Source organism: Girardinichthys multiradiatus, chromosome 5, assembly GCF_021462225.1.
Source record: "Girardinichthys multiradiatus isolate DD_20200921_A chromosome 5, DD_fGirMul_XY1, whole genome shotgun sequence".
NCBI lineage: Eukaryota > Metazoa > Chordata > Actinopteri > Cyprinodontiformes > Goodeidae > Girardinichthys > Girardinichthys multiradiatus.
In genome coordinates, this window is record NC_061798.1 from 51,343,359 (window position 1) to 51,363,957 (window position 20,599).

A 20,599-nucleotide genomic window follows, 5' to 3' on the forward strand; every position below is an offset into this window, starting at 1 on the left:
CTCCTCCTCCTCGCCCAGTATTTCAAGGAATGTGAAAATTTAAATAATTAGTAGGAGTTGACTCATTTATAGTAACATAATCTTCTTGCTGCAGCCAGGTTTCTGTGAGGCAAATTAAATAAATCTGATTGTCACAAATCAGGTCACTAACTAGCAATGTCTTTGAAGAGAGAGATCTTATGTTCAGTAAGCCACATTTAATTGTTTTATTTTTCTTTTCGGTCTGAGTTGTGTTTATTTTTATGAGATTTTCCTGATTTCCTCCTTTTAGATTATTTTTTAATCTATTAAATTTTGGCCGTGGGCGAGACACTGTCTTAATAGGGTAATGGGTGGGTAGCAGTACAGAAGCTGCAGAGAGGAGTGTTAAACTACGACCCTGCTTCCTGGTCTGAACCCTGGGTTGTCAGAGTTTTGGAGAACTAATAAATTCGGCCAGATTCCTAGAAAGAAGAGCTGCTCCATCCAAAGTGGGATGGATGACGTCTCGCTGGATCAGACCAGGTTTTCCACAAAATGTTCACCAGTTATCAATGTAGCCCACATTGTTTTCTGGACACCATCTAGACAGCCAACGGTTGAATGACAGCATGCGGCTAAACATGTCGTCAATGGTCAGATCGGGGAGGGGACCAGAGAAAATTACCGATAATGTTTTGGCAAACTTATACACCAAAGCAGAGGTCAATCGGAGGTCACCAACACTAACTTTGGTGACCTCCGATTGACGTAACTGGGTGTCATTACCACCAGCGTGAATAACAATCTTACTATATTTACGCTGAACCTTAGCCAGCAGTTTCAGGTATGATTTGGTGTCGCCCGTTCTGGCCCCTGGCAGACATTTGACTATGGTCGCTGGTGTCTCTAGTGCCACTATTCTGACTATGGAGCTGCCAATTACCAGAGTTGGCTTCTCAGTGGATGTGTCAATTAGCAGATCTGCTTGCTTGTTTATGCCCAGCTGCTGTTCAGACCCAACTGTGTAGGATTAAACAAAGTTGAGCTGCAAAAGGGACAGTGAAAGTTTTTCCAGCAGGTTCTGCATCTGTCCAATATGGGCAAGGTTTTTCCGTTCTGGTCAGTTATATGCACCTGAAATAGAGACAGCCTAGTTAGTCCAAGTTAATATTTTTCTAAAATACATTTTGAAAATATACGTAACAGAGTGACATCAATTTAAATAGTATGAAACATACATAGTAACATAAATCTTGACTGAAATAATAACCCTAACCCATCTCTCAATTGTTGGGACCCAGCCATGGATTTCAACATTAAACTCCGGTACAAACTCTTAGGGAACTTTCAAAATAAATTGCATTAACCTACTTCCGGCACAGCCAAGAAACGGGATAACTGCGGACTTCCTGTGACGTCACTGTCCAAATAAAAGCACCACTCTTGCTACATCCTGCCTCTTCCACACGGCCTCCAGAGGGACCGAATAGGGGGGACGAGCACGCTAATGTCTCTTTGCTGGCAAATAGACATAAACTCTTCAAACTGGATCCAAGGGTGTCATACAATCCCGCGATCATATGCACAAGTTAAGTACTGATGAATTACTGTTGAAAGAATCCGGTATTCATTCATAAAAAGGGGTAATTAAGGTATAAGCCTGGCTTGACTTTCTCTCTCTGAGGCCTGCAGAAGCAAACTGTGTCCCAGAGAAGTCCACAGTAGAGACGCTGTCTCTACAAAGAGTGAAGCGGTTTTTCCCGGTCTGAAAGGACGACAACAGGAGCCACATCCCGTGGTAACGGTGCAGTGCGGTCAGCGGACAGAAGGGCCGCCCAGCCACTGCTCCGGAGGTTAGCTGGAAGCTAACCCTTTGTTCACAGAACTCTCTTCAAACTTCGTCGTCACCTGGACAACTCCCCTGTATGGTTCATACGAGGTTAGGTTTTGGGCAGAGAGATAGAAGTAATAGAGAAAGATTAATGATCTAAACGTTTTTCATTTTATGAAGTTTGGTTTTGTTTGTGTTGAACTCAGCTATCTTAGTGCTAGGAGGCTATCTGTAGCACAGGTGCTCAGATTGTGTTCTGTGTTTGTATGTTCTTAAAGTTATGACCAACTTTATTTAAAAGGTAATTTTAAACACAGAAGATTGGCTATAATGCGCCGTCCACGCTCATGCATTTTAACCCTTTTATTGACGGTATTTTAAAGGTGTGTGTTTGATTCTGGTGCTACGCTATCAGCTTCTTTTGTTAGCTTTAACTGCTAACAGCTAAGAACACGTGTTTGCTGCCAAATAATATTTACCCAGAAAGGTTTAGTTTTCAATCCAGTAAAATAATATGTGCCTAACATCATTTTACTAAATCTGATAGCTAAGTAAACACCATTAAGCCCAATTTCTCCAGAAAGATTTGGCTCTTTTCCAAAATATTCCCTTAATAATATTTCTTTAAATATTATTTTAATAAGTAAAGGCAGCTAATTAGGCACCATTGAGAAATTGTCATCCAGAGGGTTGGTTTTATTCATTCTTTAAAACATTATTTTATTAAAATAATATTTTATCTGATCTTGTGTTGGGACCACAGCCATGGGTTTCAACACTAAAACTCCGGCACATACTTTCCTGGAACTTTTCAAAATAAAGTGCATTAATCTTCTTCCAGCACAGCCAGGAAAGGGGGTAACTGCGGACTTCCTGTGGCGCCATTACCCAAATAAAAGCCCCCACCTTTCCACAAATCTTTCTCTTTCCATACGGCCTTCGAGGAGGACGGTTCAGGAGAGGCCCAGCGCGCGAATGTTTTCTGCTGGCAAAAAGACATAAATTCAACTGGATCCAAAGCCATACGATCATCGATCATATGCAAAGTTAAGTAGAATGAAATACTGTCTGTGTATCCGGTATTTTCATTCATGAACGGGGAAATTAAGGTGTCAGAGTTGCTTACATTTTCTCTTCGAGGCCCCACAGAAGCAAAACTGTATCGAGGAGAGATCCCGGTGGAGAAGTTGTTTCTACAAGCCGAGCTGCAAGGACGGACTACGGCTTGCACCACCGTGTTACGGTAACGAACAGCCGCCCAGCCCTCCGGAGCTAACGCTATCGTTCACAGAGCGAACGCAGAGGTTAGCTGAAAACCAACCGCTTGTTGACTGTGGACGTTTATTCAAACTTCATCGCCCTTGGACAACGTTTACTCACCATGGTTAGAGGTTAGGTTTGGGCAGAATAACAGATATGTTTAGGATGAAATGATCTAAACGTTTTCATGTTATGAAGTTTGTTTTGTGGAACTTGGCTATCTTTAGTGCTAGTAGGCTAGCTACGGCACGCGCCGGTTCTGTGTTCTTTGTATGTTTTAAAGCTAAGATAAACTTTATTTAAAGGGTGGTTTTAACCAAGACATTGCTCATAACGCGCCGTCCGCGCTTATGCATTTTAACCCTCTCATTAATCCTGGTATTTTAAAGGTATGTGTTGATTCTGGTGCTAAGCTATCCGCTTCTTGCTAGCTTAACTGCTAACGGTAAGAACACATGTGTGCTGGCATTAAGGCTAGTCAACAGAAAGGTTGTTGGTTTTCAAGCTAGTGAATAATCGTCCCTGAACATCATTTACTAGAGTTGATAACTAAGTAAACACCATTAAGCCCCATTTCTCCAGAAAGATTTGGCTCTTTTCCAAAATACTCAATAATATTTCTTCAAATATTATTTTAATAAATAAAGGCAGCTAATTAAACGCCGTTGAGAATTAGTCATCCAGGAGGTTGGTTTTATTCAACAGATCATTCTTTAAAACATTATTTTATTAGAATAATATTTGATCTGATCTTACATTGTGAATTGTTGTCTAAACGTTTGCTGATTATTTCCTAAGTTGGTTCCAAAACTAACTTAACTTCATTTCCAAATTCTTCAAGATAATCCTTGGTTCTCAAACATAAACATTGCATGGTAATGTTGCATCACTCTTTTGGTCATAATTTTCAACCATCTTTAATCAACTTGTTTATATTGTACATAGTCCATTAGTCTTCATTATTCTTTAATTCTGTTTGGTAGTTTAGTTGGATTGTTTTAGCAAAGTAAAGAGTTTGTTGATTGAAATATGTTTGACTTTGAGTTGACTTATTTTTGTTAATAAATTCTTGTATTTTAAGAAATTGTGTGAATTCATTCCATATATGTGCAGAGTTTATGCTGTTCAATAATGTAAGAGCTCGTCTCACACCTTTCTATTCTGTCCTAATACCATCGCCTTACTGGACTGGTATTCACAGGACAACCCTTAACAGACCCACATATTATTTAATAAAATATTAAAATAATAATATTAAATAATATTTTCAAATTCATAATCACAACACAATGAACCTCTGGGAAGTTCTTTCAAGGCTCTTTGGAAAACCATTTCAGGTGACCACCTCATGAAGATCATGGAGAGAACACCAAGAGAGCAAATCAGTAGAGGCAACTATGGCTCAGGTTGTAAGAGTTCGTAATCTAACCGGTGGGTTGGAATGTACAGGTCCTTCTCAAAATATTAGCATATTGTGATAAAGTTCATTATTTTCCATAATGTCATGATGAAAATTTAACATTCATATATTTTAGATTCATTGCACACTAACTGAAATATTTCAGGTCTTTTATTGTCTTAATACGGATGATTTTGGCATACAGCTCAGGAAAACCCAAAATTCCTATCTCACAAAATTAGCATATTTCATCCGACCAATAAAAGAAAAGTGTTTTTAATACAAAAAACGTCAACCTTCAAATAATCATGTACAGTTATGCACTCAATACTTGGTCGGGAATCCTTTTGTAGAATTGACTGCTTCAATGCGGCGTGGCATGGAGGCAATCAGCCTGTGGCACTGCCGAGGTCTTATGGAGGCCCAGGATGCTTCGATAGCGGCCTTTAGCTCATCCAGAGTGTTGGGTCTTGAGTCTCTCAACGTTCTCTTCACAATATCCCACAGATTCTCTATGGGGTTCAGGTCAGGAGAGTTGGCAGGCCAATTGAGCACAGTGATACCATGGTCAGTAAACCATTTACCAGTGGTTTTGGCACTGTGAGCAGGTGCCAGGTCGTGCTGAAAAATGAAATCTTCATCTCCATAAAGCTTTTCAGCAGATGGAAGCATGAAGTGCTCCAAAATCTCCTGATAGCTAGCTGCATTGACCCTGCCCTTGATAAAACACAGTGGACCAACACCAGCAGCTGACACGGCACCCCAGACCATCACTGACTGTGGGTACTTGACACTGGACTTCTGGCATTTTGGCATTTCCTTCTCCCCAGTCTTCCTCCAGACTCTGGCACCTTGATTTCCGAATGACATGCAGAATTTGCTTTCATCTGAAAAAAGTACTTTGGACCACTGAGCAACAGTCCAGTGCTGCTTCTCTGTAGCCCAAGTCTGGGGAATGTGGCATCTGTAGCCCATTTCCTGCACACGCCTGTGCACGGTGGCTCTGGATGTTTCTACTCCAGACTCAGTCCACTGCTTCCGCAGGTCCCCCAAGGTCTGGAATCAGCCCTTCTCCACAATCTTCCTCAGGGTCCGGTCACCTCTTCTCGTTGTGCAGCGTTTTCTGCCACACTTTTTCCTTCCCACAGACTTCCCACTGAGGTGCCTTGATACGGCACTCTGGGAACAGCCTATTCGTTCAGAAATTTCTTTCTGTGTCTTACCCTCTTGCTTGAGGGTGTCAATAGTGGCCTTCTGGACAGCAGTCAGGTCAGCAGTCTTACCCATGATTGGGGTTTTGAGTGATGAACCAGGCTGGGAGTTTTAAAGGCCTCAGGAATCTTTTGCAGGTGTTTAGAGTTAACTCGTTGATTCAGATGATTAGGTTCATAGCTCGTTTAGAGACCCTTTTAATGATATGCTAATTTTGTGAGATAGGAATTTTGGGTTTTCATGAGCTGTTTGCCAAAATCATCCGTATTAAGACAATAAAAGACCTGAAATATTTCAGTTAGTGTGCAATGAATCTAAAATATATTAATGTTACATTTTCATCATGACATTATGGAAAATAATGAACTTTATCACAATATGCAAATATTTTGAGAAGGACCTGTATGTACCTGACTGTTGTGAAGTGCCTTGAGACAACATGTGTTGTGAATTGGCGCTATATAAATAAAACTGAATTGAATTGAATTGAAAATAAAGAGATCTAAAACTTTTGACTGGTAGTGTGAACAATAGTTTGACAATATTAAATAAGCAATTTGATTCACGTTTAATACTTTGATTCACGTTTAATACTTACTTTCCGTTCGCCATCCATGTTGACTCGGACAAGCAAATACATGGCGCTGTCGCGGAAGAGAAGAGATCTGTGGTCTTCCAGTGTGCAGACAAATGCTTCTCACAAAATCAGCCTCAAACACAAGACTTGTGCGATGGTATGAGGGAGCGCCCTGTTGCATGCAGTCTCCGCCACCTAACGTACAAGACACGTAATGGTGCGGTCTGGGGCAGGAGAAGAAGAGTTGCCTCTGGATTCATTTTCCTCTTAGTTTTCTCTTTAGTCTTGTCACACAATGAGCAGTCTTGAAGAAGAAAATGAAAACGCAGTTTGAAAGATCTATTAGCAATTTAATTTATGAGTCAAAAGATAAAGCTATGACTTTAAAATGAAAAAGCATTTCTGTTAATACAATTTAATTTTAAAATTTTATATTTTAAAATTCATTTTGATCAGTTTTTGCTGAAAGATCTTTTGAAAATGAAATAATTGAGAAATCTTTTTTTTAGAGCAAATCCCAGAGCTGGAAACTAGCTTCTCTTTAGGATTTTTCTGAAATGCTGAGACAGAACAGGGGAGAAATAAGTCTGTGACCCCCAGTTTGGTGGAAGAGGCCCTGATAAAACTAATAGATTTATCACCAAAGTATTAAATAAAAGGACTCTCGCTACTAGTTAGATCCTCAAATATAAACCAATAATTGAAAGTGCTCTTTATATGAAGCTTTATCCACTGATCCCCGAGTGGTGTTTTTCAACCCTGGTCCTCAAGGCAATTGCCCTGCATGTTTTAGATGTCCCCCTGCTTTAGTACACCTGATTTCAGTTGATGGCTGATTAACAGGCTTTTGCTGAACTGCAATCACCTGATTCAGGTATGTTAAAGCAGGGAAACATCCAGATAAAGTCTGTTACTAAGTCAGCGTATGACCACCTTAAAACCGCAATAAAGAGCTTACTGTAAAAACTGCTGCATGCTTTTATTTCCAGCAGGTTAGTAGATTATTGTAACAGTGTCTTTGCTTTAAATCAATCAATCAGGCAGCTGCAGTTCGTCCAAAATGCTACCAGAGTCCTGACCAACTCCAGGAAAATGGATCAAATCAGAACCAGTCCTTAAATCACTGCACTGACTCCCTGCTTATCAAAGAACAGAGTTTAACATCTCTTTCATGGTACCAGAGGTTCTAATGGACCAGAACTAAGCATGTAGTTTCCTTAACTGAGGAACAAACTGCCTGAAAACCAGAGAATTGCAGAAACTGAAAACATTTTCAGCTCATTTATGGTGCTTGGACTGCTTTTAATTTTACTGTTATTCTTTTAATGTTTTTCTTCTCGTTTATTTCATTTTTACAGTTTTTTGTTCAACAAAATTTCAATTTAAAAAGGCAAGTCTTTGAAATGTGAAACTTTTGTTGTCTGTCCTAGTTTCTGCAGGTTTTGGTCCTGCAGGTTTTTCCTGATGTTACACGTCTGGCAAACTGTGGTTGTGTTTTTCCCTGTCCCCTTTTTTCCTCCTCAGGTTCAGAATGCCGACTGGATCAACCAGGACTCAGAACCGCCCTATAAAGGAAGCTCACCTCTTCTCCTCCTGGCTGATGACTGTTTGGCACACCTGTGTTGCTTCTCATGAGCTTGTGTGTTTGTTAAAAGGTTTGTGGCTGGAGTTAGAGGACTAGGTAAGTTTGGGTACCTTGTGCATTTTTACACATAGGTTCTTTTCTGTTAGGTACACTAGGTAAGTAGATTGGTGCCACCCATGTAATGGTTTTGGAGAGCTTTCGGTCACATAAGCATCAGGGTTTTTTTTTTCTTTGTTTTAACTTCAAATAGTTTGTAAGGCCCTGTTTTGTTCGGTTTGGTTTTTTTTTTATTTGGCACAACCTCGTGGTCTCTTTCTCCCCCACATTTTGTGCAAACCTTTTTGAGATTTTGTGGTGACAAAATAGACCTGTCTCTTTATTCTGCAAGGACTCTGTCATGTTACTGTTCTCCTTTCCAGTCTGGGGGTCATAACACTGCCCTCAAGTTAATGTTTGTAGAATTGCTAAAAGATCCAAAAGCAAAGCTGATCTAACAGTGAGACAGATTCCCTCAGAGGAAATTGTGGAGCTGACACAGTTCATTACTTTATTACTGGACTGAATTTAGTTTTCACTGCAGGATCATGTTGAGGTAACGGCAGTTAGGGAAGCTGCAGAGTAGAAGCTTCTCACAGCTGGATGACTCGAGGACACATCATGTTTGCTGCAGTTTTGCAGAGGCCTCATCTTGTGGTTGGCTTCTGCAGAGTGAATGGCCTGTTTTTGAAGGGTTGCTCAGTGGATGTGTCTGCTGTGCTTAACTTTTTAAAGATCACCGTGTGGTTAACAAGAGACTTTGAATGCTGGACAGACCCACAGCAGATCTCAGTGGAACAGGAAGAGCAGTGTGGTTTCCTTCAGCAGACATTAACCAGTAAACCAGAAGATGTGACACCCTGCTGCAGCAGATCATCAGACCTTTACCCGATGCCTTTCTGACTTTAACACTTTACTATATATATGCTTCCAATAGGTCAAATTATCAGGCAGCATGGGATAAATTTTCACTGTTACGCTGATGATACTCAGCTTTACTTATCCATAAATCCTGATGAGCCCAACCAGTTAGATAGACTACAAGCAGGTCTTGAAGATATAAAAACTTCGATGACTTTAAATTTTCTGCTTCTAAATTCAGACAAGACAGAAGTTGTTGTCTTTGGACCGAAGTCTTTAAAAAAGAAACTGCTTAGTCGATCACTTAACCTGGATGGCATTAAATTGACCTCCGATAATAAAGTAAAAAACCTTGGTGTTATTTTTGACCAGGACATGTCATTTAAATCCCAAAATGAACAGGTTTCTAGGGTTTCCTTCTTTCATCTCTGGAACATTGCCAAAATTAGAAATATCCTGTCCAGGAGTGACGCTGAAAAACTAGTCCATGCATTTGTTACTTCAAGGCTGGACTATTGTAATTCTTTACTATCAGGATGTCCACAAAATGCTGTTAAAATCTCTGTAGTTATGCTGCTATAGGCTTAGGTTTGTGGAGGACATCATGACAAATTTTCCCCTCTCCGCTATAGTCTCCTACTACTCTCCAATTATGTGTTATTTGCTGTTATTTCAGCTTTTAACTCTAATTCAATTGAATACTATTTATATAGCGCCAATTTACAAAACATGTTGTCTCAAGGCACTTAATATACGTTCATACATTCCAATTAATCCTATTGAACAGTGCAGTCAGATTCAGTTATTTATTTAAATTGGTTAAAAAGTTTTTCTATTTTAGGAAACCCAGCAGATTGCATTGAGTCAGAGACTTGTAGCATTAACTCTTCCTGGATGAGCATGTAGAGACAGTGGACAGTCACTGGCGTTGACTTTGCAGCAATCCCTCATACTGAGCATGCATGTAGCGACAGTGGAGAGGAAAAACTCCCTTTTAACAGGAAGAAACCTCCATATGGCGTCAAACCCATGCCAAAACCCGATAGGAGCAATAAAGAAGATCACGAGCAGCTCATTTTAATTCCAGGAGCACGTGGATTACGTTCCATGCGCGCATTGGAAGTCCCACGCGCGCACAATCCAATGACCACGAGCGCTACTCTATGCTGCAGGCCACAAAGGTCAACACAGGCGCGCCAGAGATGCTCCTTTTTGTGCTCTCGGTGTATCAATCTGCTCGCGCGTGGATTACTCCTGCGTGCTCATGTGAAACATTTGGCTGTTTAGAAAAAAAAAGACATTTACCTGCCTATGATTGGCCACTTTTCCGCTATCTCCGCCCCGCTACCCATGTTGCTAAAAGTGACCAGCTAATGCAGCTGAGAACCTTTTTCAGGAAATCGGAGTTTGGTGAGTAAGGGCTTTATGAATTTATCATAGAACATTATGCATGTTTCATAGTTGCATCGGATTATGCATGTATTTATTCACAATTCACAATATTACTTGGTCTGGAAAAAGACAGGTTAAAAAGTTCAGTAGCTAATAGGTTAAGCTAACATTTAGCTGCCTTCTGCGAAGGGAATCAGCAGGGGATACAAGGGCTATAACCACCCAAAACTCCAGTTGATATTGAGTGACAAATACAGAAATTATACAAATAAATTGCAGCAAAAGCAACAAAGTGAAACTTTTGTGTATTATAATGTTATTTTTCATAATCATCACTTGCTACAGGCTATGTGTTGATTTGAGAAGGCATATGAAGTTAAGTGTTTAATCAATTATTATTATTTTGTTTTGTTTGATAACAGATTCCTTTGATAATAAACTATCATCTGTACTACACACGGCATCATTACTGTATATTTGTTTATTGCTGTTGAAAATGACCTAATTCTATATTTTAAGATGTCAAGACATTTTCACTATTACCGTTGTTTCGCCCATGTCTTTAGCCTCTATTTTGCACAGCATCAGAACTCAGTTGTGGTGAATTATTTATCCTAGAAATAGTATAGTAACAGTACGTTTAGTTGTACAGTCAAACATGTTTATTCATATTACAAATATTACAAACACAAGCTCTCAAGATAACATAACGGCAGGTTACAAATAAATTAACATTAGCTTATAAACTTTTGATTTCCCAGCAGTCATTTCATGTCAAGAAAAAACAGAAGCTAACTTTATTGGTAGTTTGAAATAATTATATAACTATGCCTTTTCTTTCTAACTTGTCTTCTCTTTTGACCAGCTTTATATTTGGAAAAAAAAATAACGCTGTTGGCATCGGCAGAGCTTCAAGATATACATGTAATTATCTTTAAAAATGTTGGAAGTTTGTTTTGAAAGTTGTCTGAATTGCTTATTTATTTAACTTATCTAAATTGCTTACTCTTTTTATAGGGCATTGTACGACAAGAGTTTATATCCAGACTGATTATGAAATTGGAGACAGCCCTCGCAGGAGCTGTACCTCTGGGAAGCACTTTCTAGACATGTGGATGTCCCAGCAGAAATCATACAGCAGTTACTGAATATAATCAACATTTTCAAGAAGTGCCAATTAGCAGCACTGTGGACACTGTAATTGGAGAAATTGGTCGTCCTCGATATAATATTGAGGAGGAAAGGTTGAAAGAACTTTTGCACATAAAATTGTCTGTTGAATGCATTTCAAGACTACCTCGTGTTTCCTCAAGAACCATTCAGAGAAGGATGAATGAGTTTGGTCTTTCCGTCAGACAGAAGTACAGCCAGATTTCTAATGATGAGCTTGAAGCCATCCAACGGATAAAGACTGAAATGCCCACAGCAGGTTATCGAATGGTGAAGGGAAGACTAGTGTCCTTGGGAATCACTGTGCAGTGGCAAAGATTGACTGCATCAATGCATCGAGTGGACTCACTTGGGATTTTGTCCAGACTGACTGGATTGGGCTGCATAGTGAGGCGTACTTACTCTGTCAGAAGACCACAGTCCCTTTGGCATGTGGACACAAACCACAAACTTATCAGGTGAAAATTACGTTGTTTACTGTTTGATAATAAAAATAAAATATATAATTATGATAATAGTATCACTTGCACTACAGATGGGTACTCCAGGAAGGTATGTTGAAATAATGTTTTCCAGCATAGGGCAATATTGCTTATATTGCATAGTATTGCAATATTGCTTATCATACTGTATAATATAATCACATAAGTAACAACACCTACTACTATTACACAGGTTATGTGTTTGGAAGCTGCAACAAACAACTGTGCAGCAACTGCTTTTGCTGCCTTCAAAAGAGCTAATGACCGTCATGGCGTACCCTCAAGGTTGGTAGCTAATACTACTTGTTGCTACTTCATGATTCCCCCCAAACTACCTCTTCACCTCTTTATTCCCCCTTAAATTGCATAAGCATAAAAAGAGGTTGTTTTATGGACAGGGTCAGAGGCGACCAAGGAGTGGAGAATGTTGACATTGCTCGATATATGTTTACTGTGCGTGGAACTGACAGGGGAAGCTTCATATCTGGGAAAAGTGTGCACAATCAAAGGTAAGTTGGTAACTTAATTATCAGATTTCTCACAGTGCCAAGTTTGTCACTGTTCTAGTCAATTTACAAAAGAATCTGTTTATAGAATCGAACGTCTATGGCGAGACATCAGGATGTGTGTAACTTCACACTATCACAACACACTTCACAGCTTGGAAGCAGAACACCTTGATGTGTCCTCTCAGTACTGAAAAAAGAACCTTTCACAATCTAGTAATTTATTTTGCATCCACATTGTTCCATTTAATTATACATTTATTAATTTGTCTTTCTGATACAGATCTTTTTTCTGTCCACCAAACATTTCTTCCACAATTCAACCTAGACCTGCAGGCATTCGTAGAAGGTTGGAACAACCACCCTCTCCGGACAGAAGGGAATAGAACTTCAGAGCAGATGTGGTTCTTAGGAATGATGTCAAACCCAATAAACCAGCCAGAAAGTCTTCAGGAAAATTTCTAAATAGTTTAATGGTGTATATGGTTTATATATGTACAAAACAACTACGACTACAGCAAATAAGTACTTGGAAACTTGGAAATATAAGCACAACAGAGAGTAAATCAATACCCTTGGGTCATTCTTTCTATAGTATAGACAAGGTCAAGCTTCAGTTTCTCAATCTAGTGGTACAAAACGATACCTGCTCGAATTCAAACATTTATAAATGGCAGGGATTTTTCTTGGCACTTGTCCTATCAAAGTGAAAGTTTTTATCTAATTTGGACATACAGGTCCTTCTCAAAAAATTAGCATATTGTGATAAAGTTCATTATTTTCCATAATGTCATGATGAAAATTTAACATTCATATATTTTAGATTCATTGCACACTAACTGAAATATTTCAGGTCTTTTATTGTCTTAATACGGATGATTTTGGCATACAGCTCATGAAAACCCAAAATTCCTATCTCACAAAATTAGCATATCATTAAAAGGGTCTCTAAACGAGCTATGAACCTAATCATCTGAATCAACGAGTTAACTCTAAACACCTGCAAAAGATTCCTGAGGCCTTTAAAACTCCCAGCCTGGTTCATCACTCAAAACCCCAATCATGGGTAAGACTGCCGACCTGACTGCTGTCCAGAAGGCCACTATTGACACCCTCAAGCAAGAGGGTAAGACACAGAAAGACATTTCTGAACGAATAGGCTGTTCCCAGAGTGCTGTATCAAGGCACCTCAGTGGGAAGTCTGTGGGAAGGAAAAAGTGTGGCAGAAAACGCTGCACAACGAGAAGAGGTGACCGGACCCTGAGGAAGATTGTGGAGAAGGGCCGATTCCAGACCTTGGGGGACCTGCGGAAGCAGTGGACTGAGTCTGGAGTAGAAACATCCAGAACCACCGTGCACAGGCGTGTGCAGGAAATGGGCTACAGGTGCCGCATTCCCCAGACCTGGGCTACAGAGAAGCAGCACTGGACTGTTGCTCAGTGGTCCAAAGTACTTTTTTCGGATGAAAGCAAATTCTGCATGTCATTCGGAAATCAAGGTGCCAGAGTCTGGAGGAAGACTGGGGAGAAGGAAATGCCAAAATGCCAGAAGTCCAGTGTCAAGTACCCACAGTCAGTGATGGTCTGGGGTGCCGTGTCAGCTGCTGGTGTTGGTCCACTGTGTTTTATCAAGGGCAGGGTCAATGCAGCTAGCTATCAGGAGATTTTGGAGCACTTCATGCTTCCATCTGCTGAAAAGCTTTATGGAGATGAAGATTTCATTTTTCAGCACGACCTGGCACCTGCTCACAGTGCCAAAACCACTGGTAAATGGTTTACTGACCATGGTATCACTGTGCTCAATTGGCCTGCCAACTCTCCTGACCTGAACCCCATAGAGAATCTGTGGGATATTGTGAAGAGAACGTTGAGAGACTCAAGACCCAACACTCTGGATGAGCTAAAGGCCGCTATCGAAGCATCCTGGGCCTCCATAAGACCTCAGCAGTGCCACAGGCTGATTGCAGCCTGTTATGCACAAGTATTGAGTGCATAACTGTACATGATTATTTGAAGGTTGACGTTTTTTGTATTAAAAACACTTTTCTTTTATTGGTCGGATGAAATATGCTAATTTTGTGAGATAGGAATTTTGGGTTTTCATGAGCTGTATGCCAAAATCATCCGTATTAAGACAATAAAAGACCTGAAATATTTCAGTTAGTGTGCAATGAATCTAAAATATATGAATGTTACATTTTCATCATGACATTATGGAAAATAATGAACTTTATCACAATATGCTAATATTTTGAGAAGGACCTGTATAGTAATCCTACACTAGCCTGTGTGCACAAAAATATAAAATGTAATAAAATTGTCCAGTATTAAGGTAATTTATGAAAATGTTGCTTCATTTATTCACAAACTGCAGAAACATAACGATACTGTCTTGGTCAAATGTTAGGATTTCCAAGAGCCATACATTGACTGGGATGTTGCAGCAGGGTACAGACCAGATGCGGAAGGGGTAATTGTGGTCCCAGAGTTTGGCAATCCCCTCACTGAAGAGCAGCACACTGAATTAGTTGCTGTTGGCTCAACATTTAGGGCAAACAGGCACTAAGGAGCTTTATCTGTTGTGCAGAGAATATGTCAATGTTGCCTTGTCAGATTAATATGTATTTGAAATAAAAAGATCAAGACCTGATTTCCAGTGTTTTATTATTGTTATTATTATGAAACATACATATACATACCTGTTTTACACATTGCAATTAACTAGATTTTTTTGTTTCATATACAAAATTTGGCTGCCCAGCCCCAAAACATTACAAATCTCACAAGACAAACTGTCTTTTTAAAACTAAAGAGAGATTTAAAACTTTTGAAAATAATCCAAAACTAGGAACAGCCCAATGTTTTGGTCCTGTTAGCACTTAGTGTCTGCTAAAATCAAATCCACCACAGATTGCCTGTGTAAGAATATTTTCAAAATCATATGTTGTCAAGTGATGTGTAGGAAAGATGATTGCCACAGCACATGCATTGACAATAGGGTAGCACAACGTTTGTGACCCATACCAGGAGGTACAGTTGTGATCAAAATTCAGAGTTATCCGATATGAATCTCGTTCATGTGCCATTGTTAGTGGTACATGTGCCTGGCCTGAAACCCACTGGAAGAAACCTTGCACTGACAACTGCTTTGCTCCACAACCATTAGATGGGCTCCCATCTTGATTCTCTGTTCCTGGAGGGAAAAAAATAATGTCACAAAAATACCACACATTTTTGTTGCACCCTTATGCACCATGTGTGAGCTAATGAATGTACTATGTGTAAATCTGGATAGTTTTATTTTTAGGGTAACAGTGCTCTGTAGCTACCTTGGCCTTCCAGGTTTTGCAAGAAGTCCTGCAAAAAGTTGATAATGTTTACTTCCTTTCGGTGTCTTACTGATCCCTTTTCGCTGAACTGAGGAGACAGAGCCTGTAGAATGAAGTCTGCATCCACCTACAAATATGTTTTAAAAAATGTGTGAATTAGAAAAAATGTACCTACCAATCAAATACATCAGTGCAGTGATATCAGTACACAGCCTGAGGTTACTACTTTTACCACTTCCACAACTGCTGCTGAAACAAAGTGCTGCTTGTGTAAAATCAAGAAACATTGCAAACAAAGGACAAAGAAAGAACAATAAAAACAGCAAATAAAATTGGTACAAAAATAAAAACAGGTTGTGCCAAAAGCCAAAGAAAAGAAATGTGTTTTCAGAAAGGTTTTAAAAGTGGACAGTGAAGGGGCCTGTAGAATTTTTACTTACTTCTTTTAGGTTTCCGGGAAGGAAGAGCGGCTGGAAAACCTGGTGGTGATGTGGCAGCAGCTCATCTAAACCATTGATGGCCAGTCCTTCTCTAAGCTGAGTTAGCATCGGTATGAGCCTAATCCCTGAATGCAGTCTGATGGCACTAGTAAAACAAATGCAAATCTAGTAATGTTTTTGTAAGTCACAGGGATTTTTTTAATGTTGCATTAACATACTCAATAATAGCCTTTTTCCGATCGCTGTGAATGGGACCTGTGTAGCCACACGCTACAATGGCATCGGAAAGGTCTCTCAGTGTCTCTCCTTCTGCACCTTCCACCTTAAACAAATCACATCTGTTGGTACCATTTAAGAGTAAAAACATAATATAATTTGTTTAATTTACCTTTTGAATCAGATTTTGGATTTCTGTATCAGTCACCTCCAGCAACTCTTCATTTGTTACTTGTCCATGACACCAAAAATGGTAGGACCAAGTCGAAAAGAAGTTTGGTGCTGGTCCTCCTTGAACCAGATTGGTGGCGATGATCTCCCTATAGATTCTTAAAAACAGTAAAAAGCCAATTGGGCTGTATTGCTCTTTAATTGCTGGATGGCATTATACTACACATACCTGTATGTGTTGTCCTGGTAGTAGGAAATACTATATTTAGGGTTTTTGCCCTTATATGCATCTCATAAACAAAAAATCTGTTTTAAATCTTTGATAAAACACTCTGAACAATGTGTATGGTAAAAACATGTACATTTGCCTTTCCTTTTCACCACACATGCTGGCATGTATTTGGATAAACTCCTGTGTGAATTCATTGTCACACAATGGACAGGAAACCTATTATAGACATGATTTCAAAATAACTAGTGAACAAGCAATCATAGGAACTCTATACTGACTAGCATCAAAGTTGCTTAAAACATTTTGTATATTGCTTCTTTGCATGTTCCATGTTTCCTGTTGTACCCTTTTGGTTATTTACACATCTGTCATCTTACATTTTTGTCAGATCCCACTGGAGAACTGGGTGCCTACAGGAAAAATTATAACACATGTGTAACATATGAAAAGAAAAAATATACCTTAGCTAAGTACAGCACTGCTATATATTTACACTGACAGCAGAGTTCTCAGGATTAATGGTCACCTATATAATTAAAAGATGATCAATAATAGAAATAAGGTATGGGAGATACAATGACTTTAGATTTGATTAAAAACTCACAGTTGTATCATCTTCCAAGACAATTACTTCACGGTCACTCTAAAAGACAAATCAGTAATAAAGTGTACACATATGTACATTCACATTAAAAATATCAAGTAATATTATTTATTAATATTTAGGTTTTGATTTTACCCATAGCTTTATGGATTAACCTTCTAGATCCTTCATTTTTGGATATGTGTCACAAAGAATGTCTAAGATCTGTCAAAAATCATATGGAAGATAACTAGATTAAACATGGAACATGAGGGTGCCTCATTATGTCCCAGTCGTTCTGTTGCCTCTCCCCCTGTTCCCTGTCCCCTAGCTGCCCCAGCAGGGCTCTGTCCCTGAACTTAATTATACAATACATTACACATTAATAATATTAGCTGTAACATTAACAGCAGCAGTGCCGTCTGCACAATAACGTATTAGAGCAGTGGTGCCAGATTGCAACAGCTATTTTATACATTCAAAACACATTCCGAATAGACTATTACATGTAAATAATAACCATGTTGAGTGCAGTGCTCTATTTTACATACCAGCTGGGTCACCTGCTGATCACAGCATAGTTAATAAATTTACGGCCATGCTCCGCAACTGCTCCTGAAACAAAAGTACATCATTACACCCACATTCCCAGATATTTATCTTAGTTCCCAGTAAATGTAATGTAATTACCTCCTTTGAATCAGTCATTTCCTTAACTAATCTAGAAAGAATAAAAAACAACAGCACAGAGATTAAATAAAGTACAGAGAAACAATTACAATTACAATACAAGATTAGCACTATTTTTCATGGGTTTGATGTATTAGCTAGTTTTTATTCATATAATGAATCTCTGTTTAATATAGGGGATATAATGCATAAGTAGAATTGATCATATTTAAAGATAGACAAAAAGTGTCTGCATTACAGTCTATTCCGTGTGTTTTTTAGTTGATATTATTTTCAAATAGCAAGAGATTAGCATGTGCTTAGCCCATGTGTGGAAAAAAACGTGCCATGGGTTTTAAGCATATTATTAACGACTTGCAAAGACTTTAATCCTAGTGCTGTAATTTATTTGTACAATTTCTGTATTTGTCACTCAATATCAACTGGAGTTTTGGGTGGTTATAACCCTTGTATCCCCTGCTGATTCCCTTCGCAGAAGGCAGCTAAATGTTAGCTTAACCTATTAGCTACTGAACTTTTTAGCCTGTCTTTTTCCAGACCAAGTAATATTGTGAATTGTGAATAAATACATGCATAATGTTCTATGATAAATTCATAAAGCCCTTACTCACCAAACTCCGATTTCCTGAAAAAAGTTTTCATCTCAGCTGCATTAGCTGGTCACGGGTTAGCAACAGGGGTCACGGGGCGAGGATAGCGGAAAAGTGGCCAATCATAGGCAGGTAAATGTCTTTTTTTTTCTAAACAGCCAAATGTTTCACACGAGCACGCAGGATTAATCCACGCGCGAGCAGATTGATACACCGAGAGCAGAGAAAGGAGCATCTCTGGCGCGCCTGTGTTGACCTTTGTGGCCTGCAGCATAGAGTAGCGCTCCTGGAATTAAAATGAGCTGCTCGTGATCTTCTTTATTGCTCCTATCAGGTTTTGGCATGAATTTGACGCCATACCTCCAGCAGAACCAGAACCAGGCTCAGTGTGAGCGGCCATCTGCCACGACCGACTGGAGGTTTGAGAGAACAGAGCAGAGACACAAAGAGAACAAAGAAGCACTGATCCAGGAGTACTTTCTATGGGAAGGAAAAGTGAAACATTAATTGTAGTAGCTCCTTTAGTGCTAAGCAGATGAACCACGAGCCAGTTTTCAAGTCTAGAGTCTGAAAGAGAGCACATAGAGTTAGTTACAGTAGAAGCTCAGCCAGTAGCCATGTCTAGGAGAGACAGGGTTGAACACTGAAAGACAGGCCCAAGTGAATCATCTGTAGAAGGTGTCTCAGGTAGATACAGAGTCAGGCCAGGTGTAGCTTCTAGGAAGAGAAAAGAGTACATCAAGGTAAAAGCTGAAATAACAGCAAATAATGGATAATTGGAGAGTAGTATGAGAATGTAGTGAAAGTGGTCATTATGTCCTCCAGCAGCCTAAGCCTATAGCAGCATAACTACAGAGATAGCTCAGGATAAACTAAGCCACTCTAACTACAAGCTTTATCAAAAAGGAAAGTTTTAAGCCTAGCCTTAAAAGTAGACAGGGTGTCTGCCTCACGGACTAAAACTGGGAGCTGGTTCCACAGGAGAGGAGCCTGATAACTAAAGGATCTGCCTCCCATTCTACTTCTAGAGACTCTAGGAACCACCAGTAAACCTGCAGTCTGAGAACAAAGTGCTCTGTTAGGAACATATGGACCAATCAGATCTCTGATGTATGATGGAGCTAGATCATTAAGGGCTTTATATGTGAGGAGGAGAATTTTAAATTATATTCTGGATTTAACAGGGAGCCAATGAAGGGAAGCTAAAATAGGAGAAATATTATCTCTCTTTTTAATTTTCATCAGAACTCTTGCTGCAGCATTTTGGATCACCTGATGAGGGATCAGTGGAGGGGACATCGTCCAACATCTTCATTCTCATCTTCTACAGATGATCCACATAGCCCTGTCTTTCAGTGTTTAACCCTTTCTCTCTCCTAGACATGGTGATTGACTGAGCTTCTACTGTGACTAACTCTATGTGCTCTCTTTCAGACTCTATCCTTGAAAACTGGGTCAGAGTTCATCTGCTTAGCTGTCTTTCTCTCCTAGATGAAGCCACTAAAGGAGCTACAACCTTTAATGTTCTAATTTTCTTTCCCATAGAAAGTACCCCTGGATCAGTGCTTCTGTGTTCTTTTTGTGTGTCAGCTCTGTTGGTCGTGGCAGATAGCCGTTTACACTGAGCCTGGCTCTGGTTCTTTTCCACTGTCTCTACAAGCTCATCCAGGAGGGTTGAATGCTGCAGGTCACTGACTGGATGCAATCTGCTGGGTTCCTTTGGATAAAACTTCAACCAATTTGAATAATAAGCTGAATCTGACTGAATTGTCTGAATATTAGGATCAGTTTGAATGTTTGTACCTGACTTGTAATCAATATGATTCTCCACCTGCTTTCTAAGAAGTGATCAGAGTTTCTTAAAGGAGTTCAGATCTGAGACATTTTCTGACCAGAGGTCCAATGTTCTGATCTTTGAGTGAGTTCCTCACCACTTCAGCATTGAGACACGGGGCTCCATCATGCTGGGAAATCTACAGATCATCATCAAACTGTTCCTTCTTCTTCAGTTCTGATTCCCCTCTTTATCTGTGGCAGAATTCTGGGGCAGAACTGGGTCGAAGCCCGTTGCCTGGGA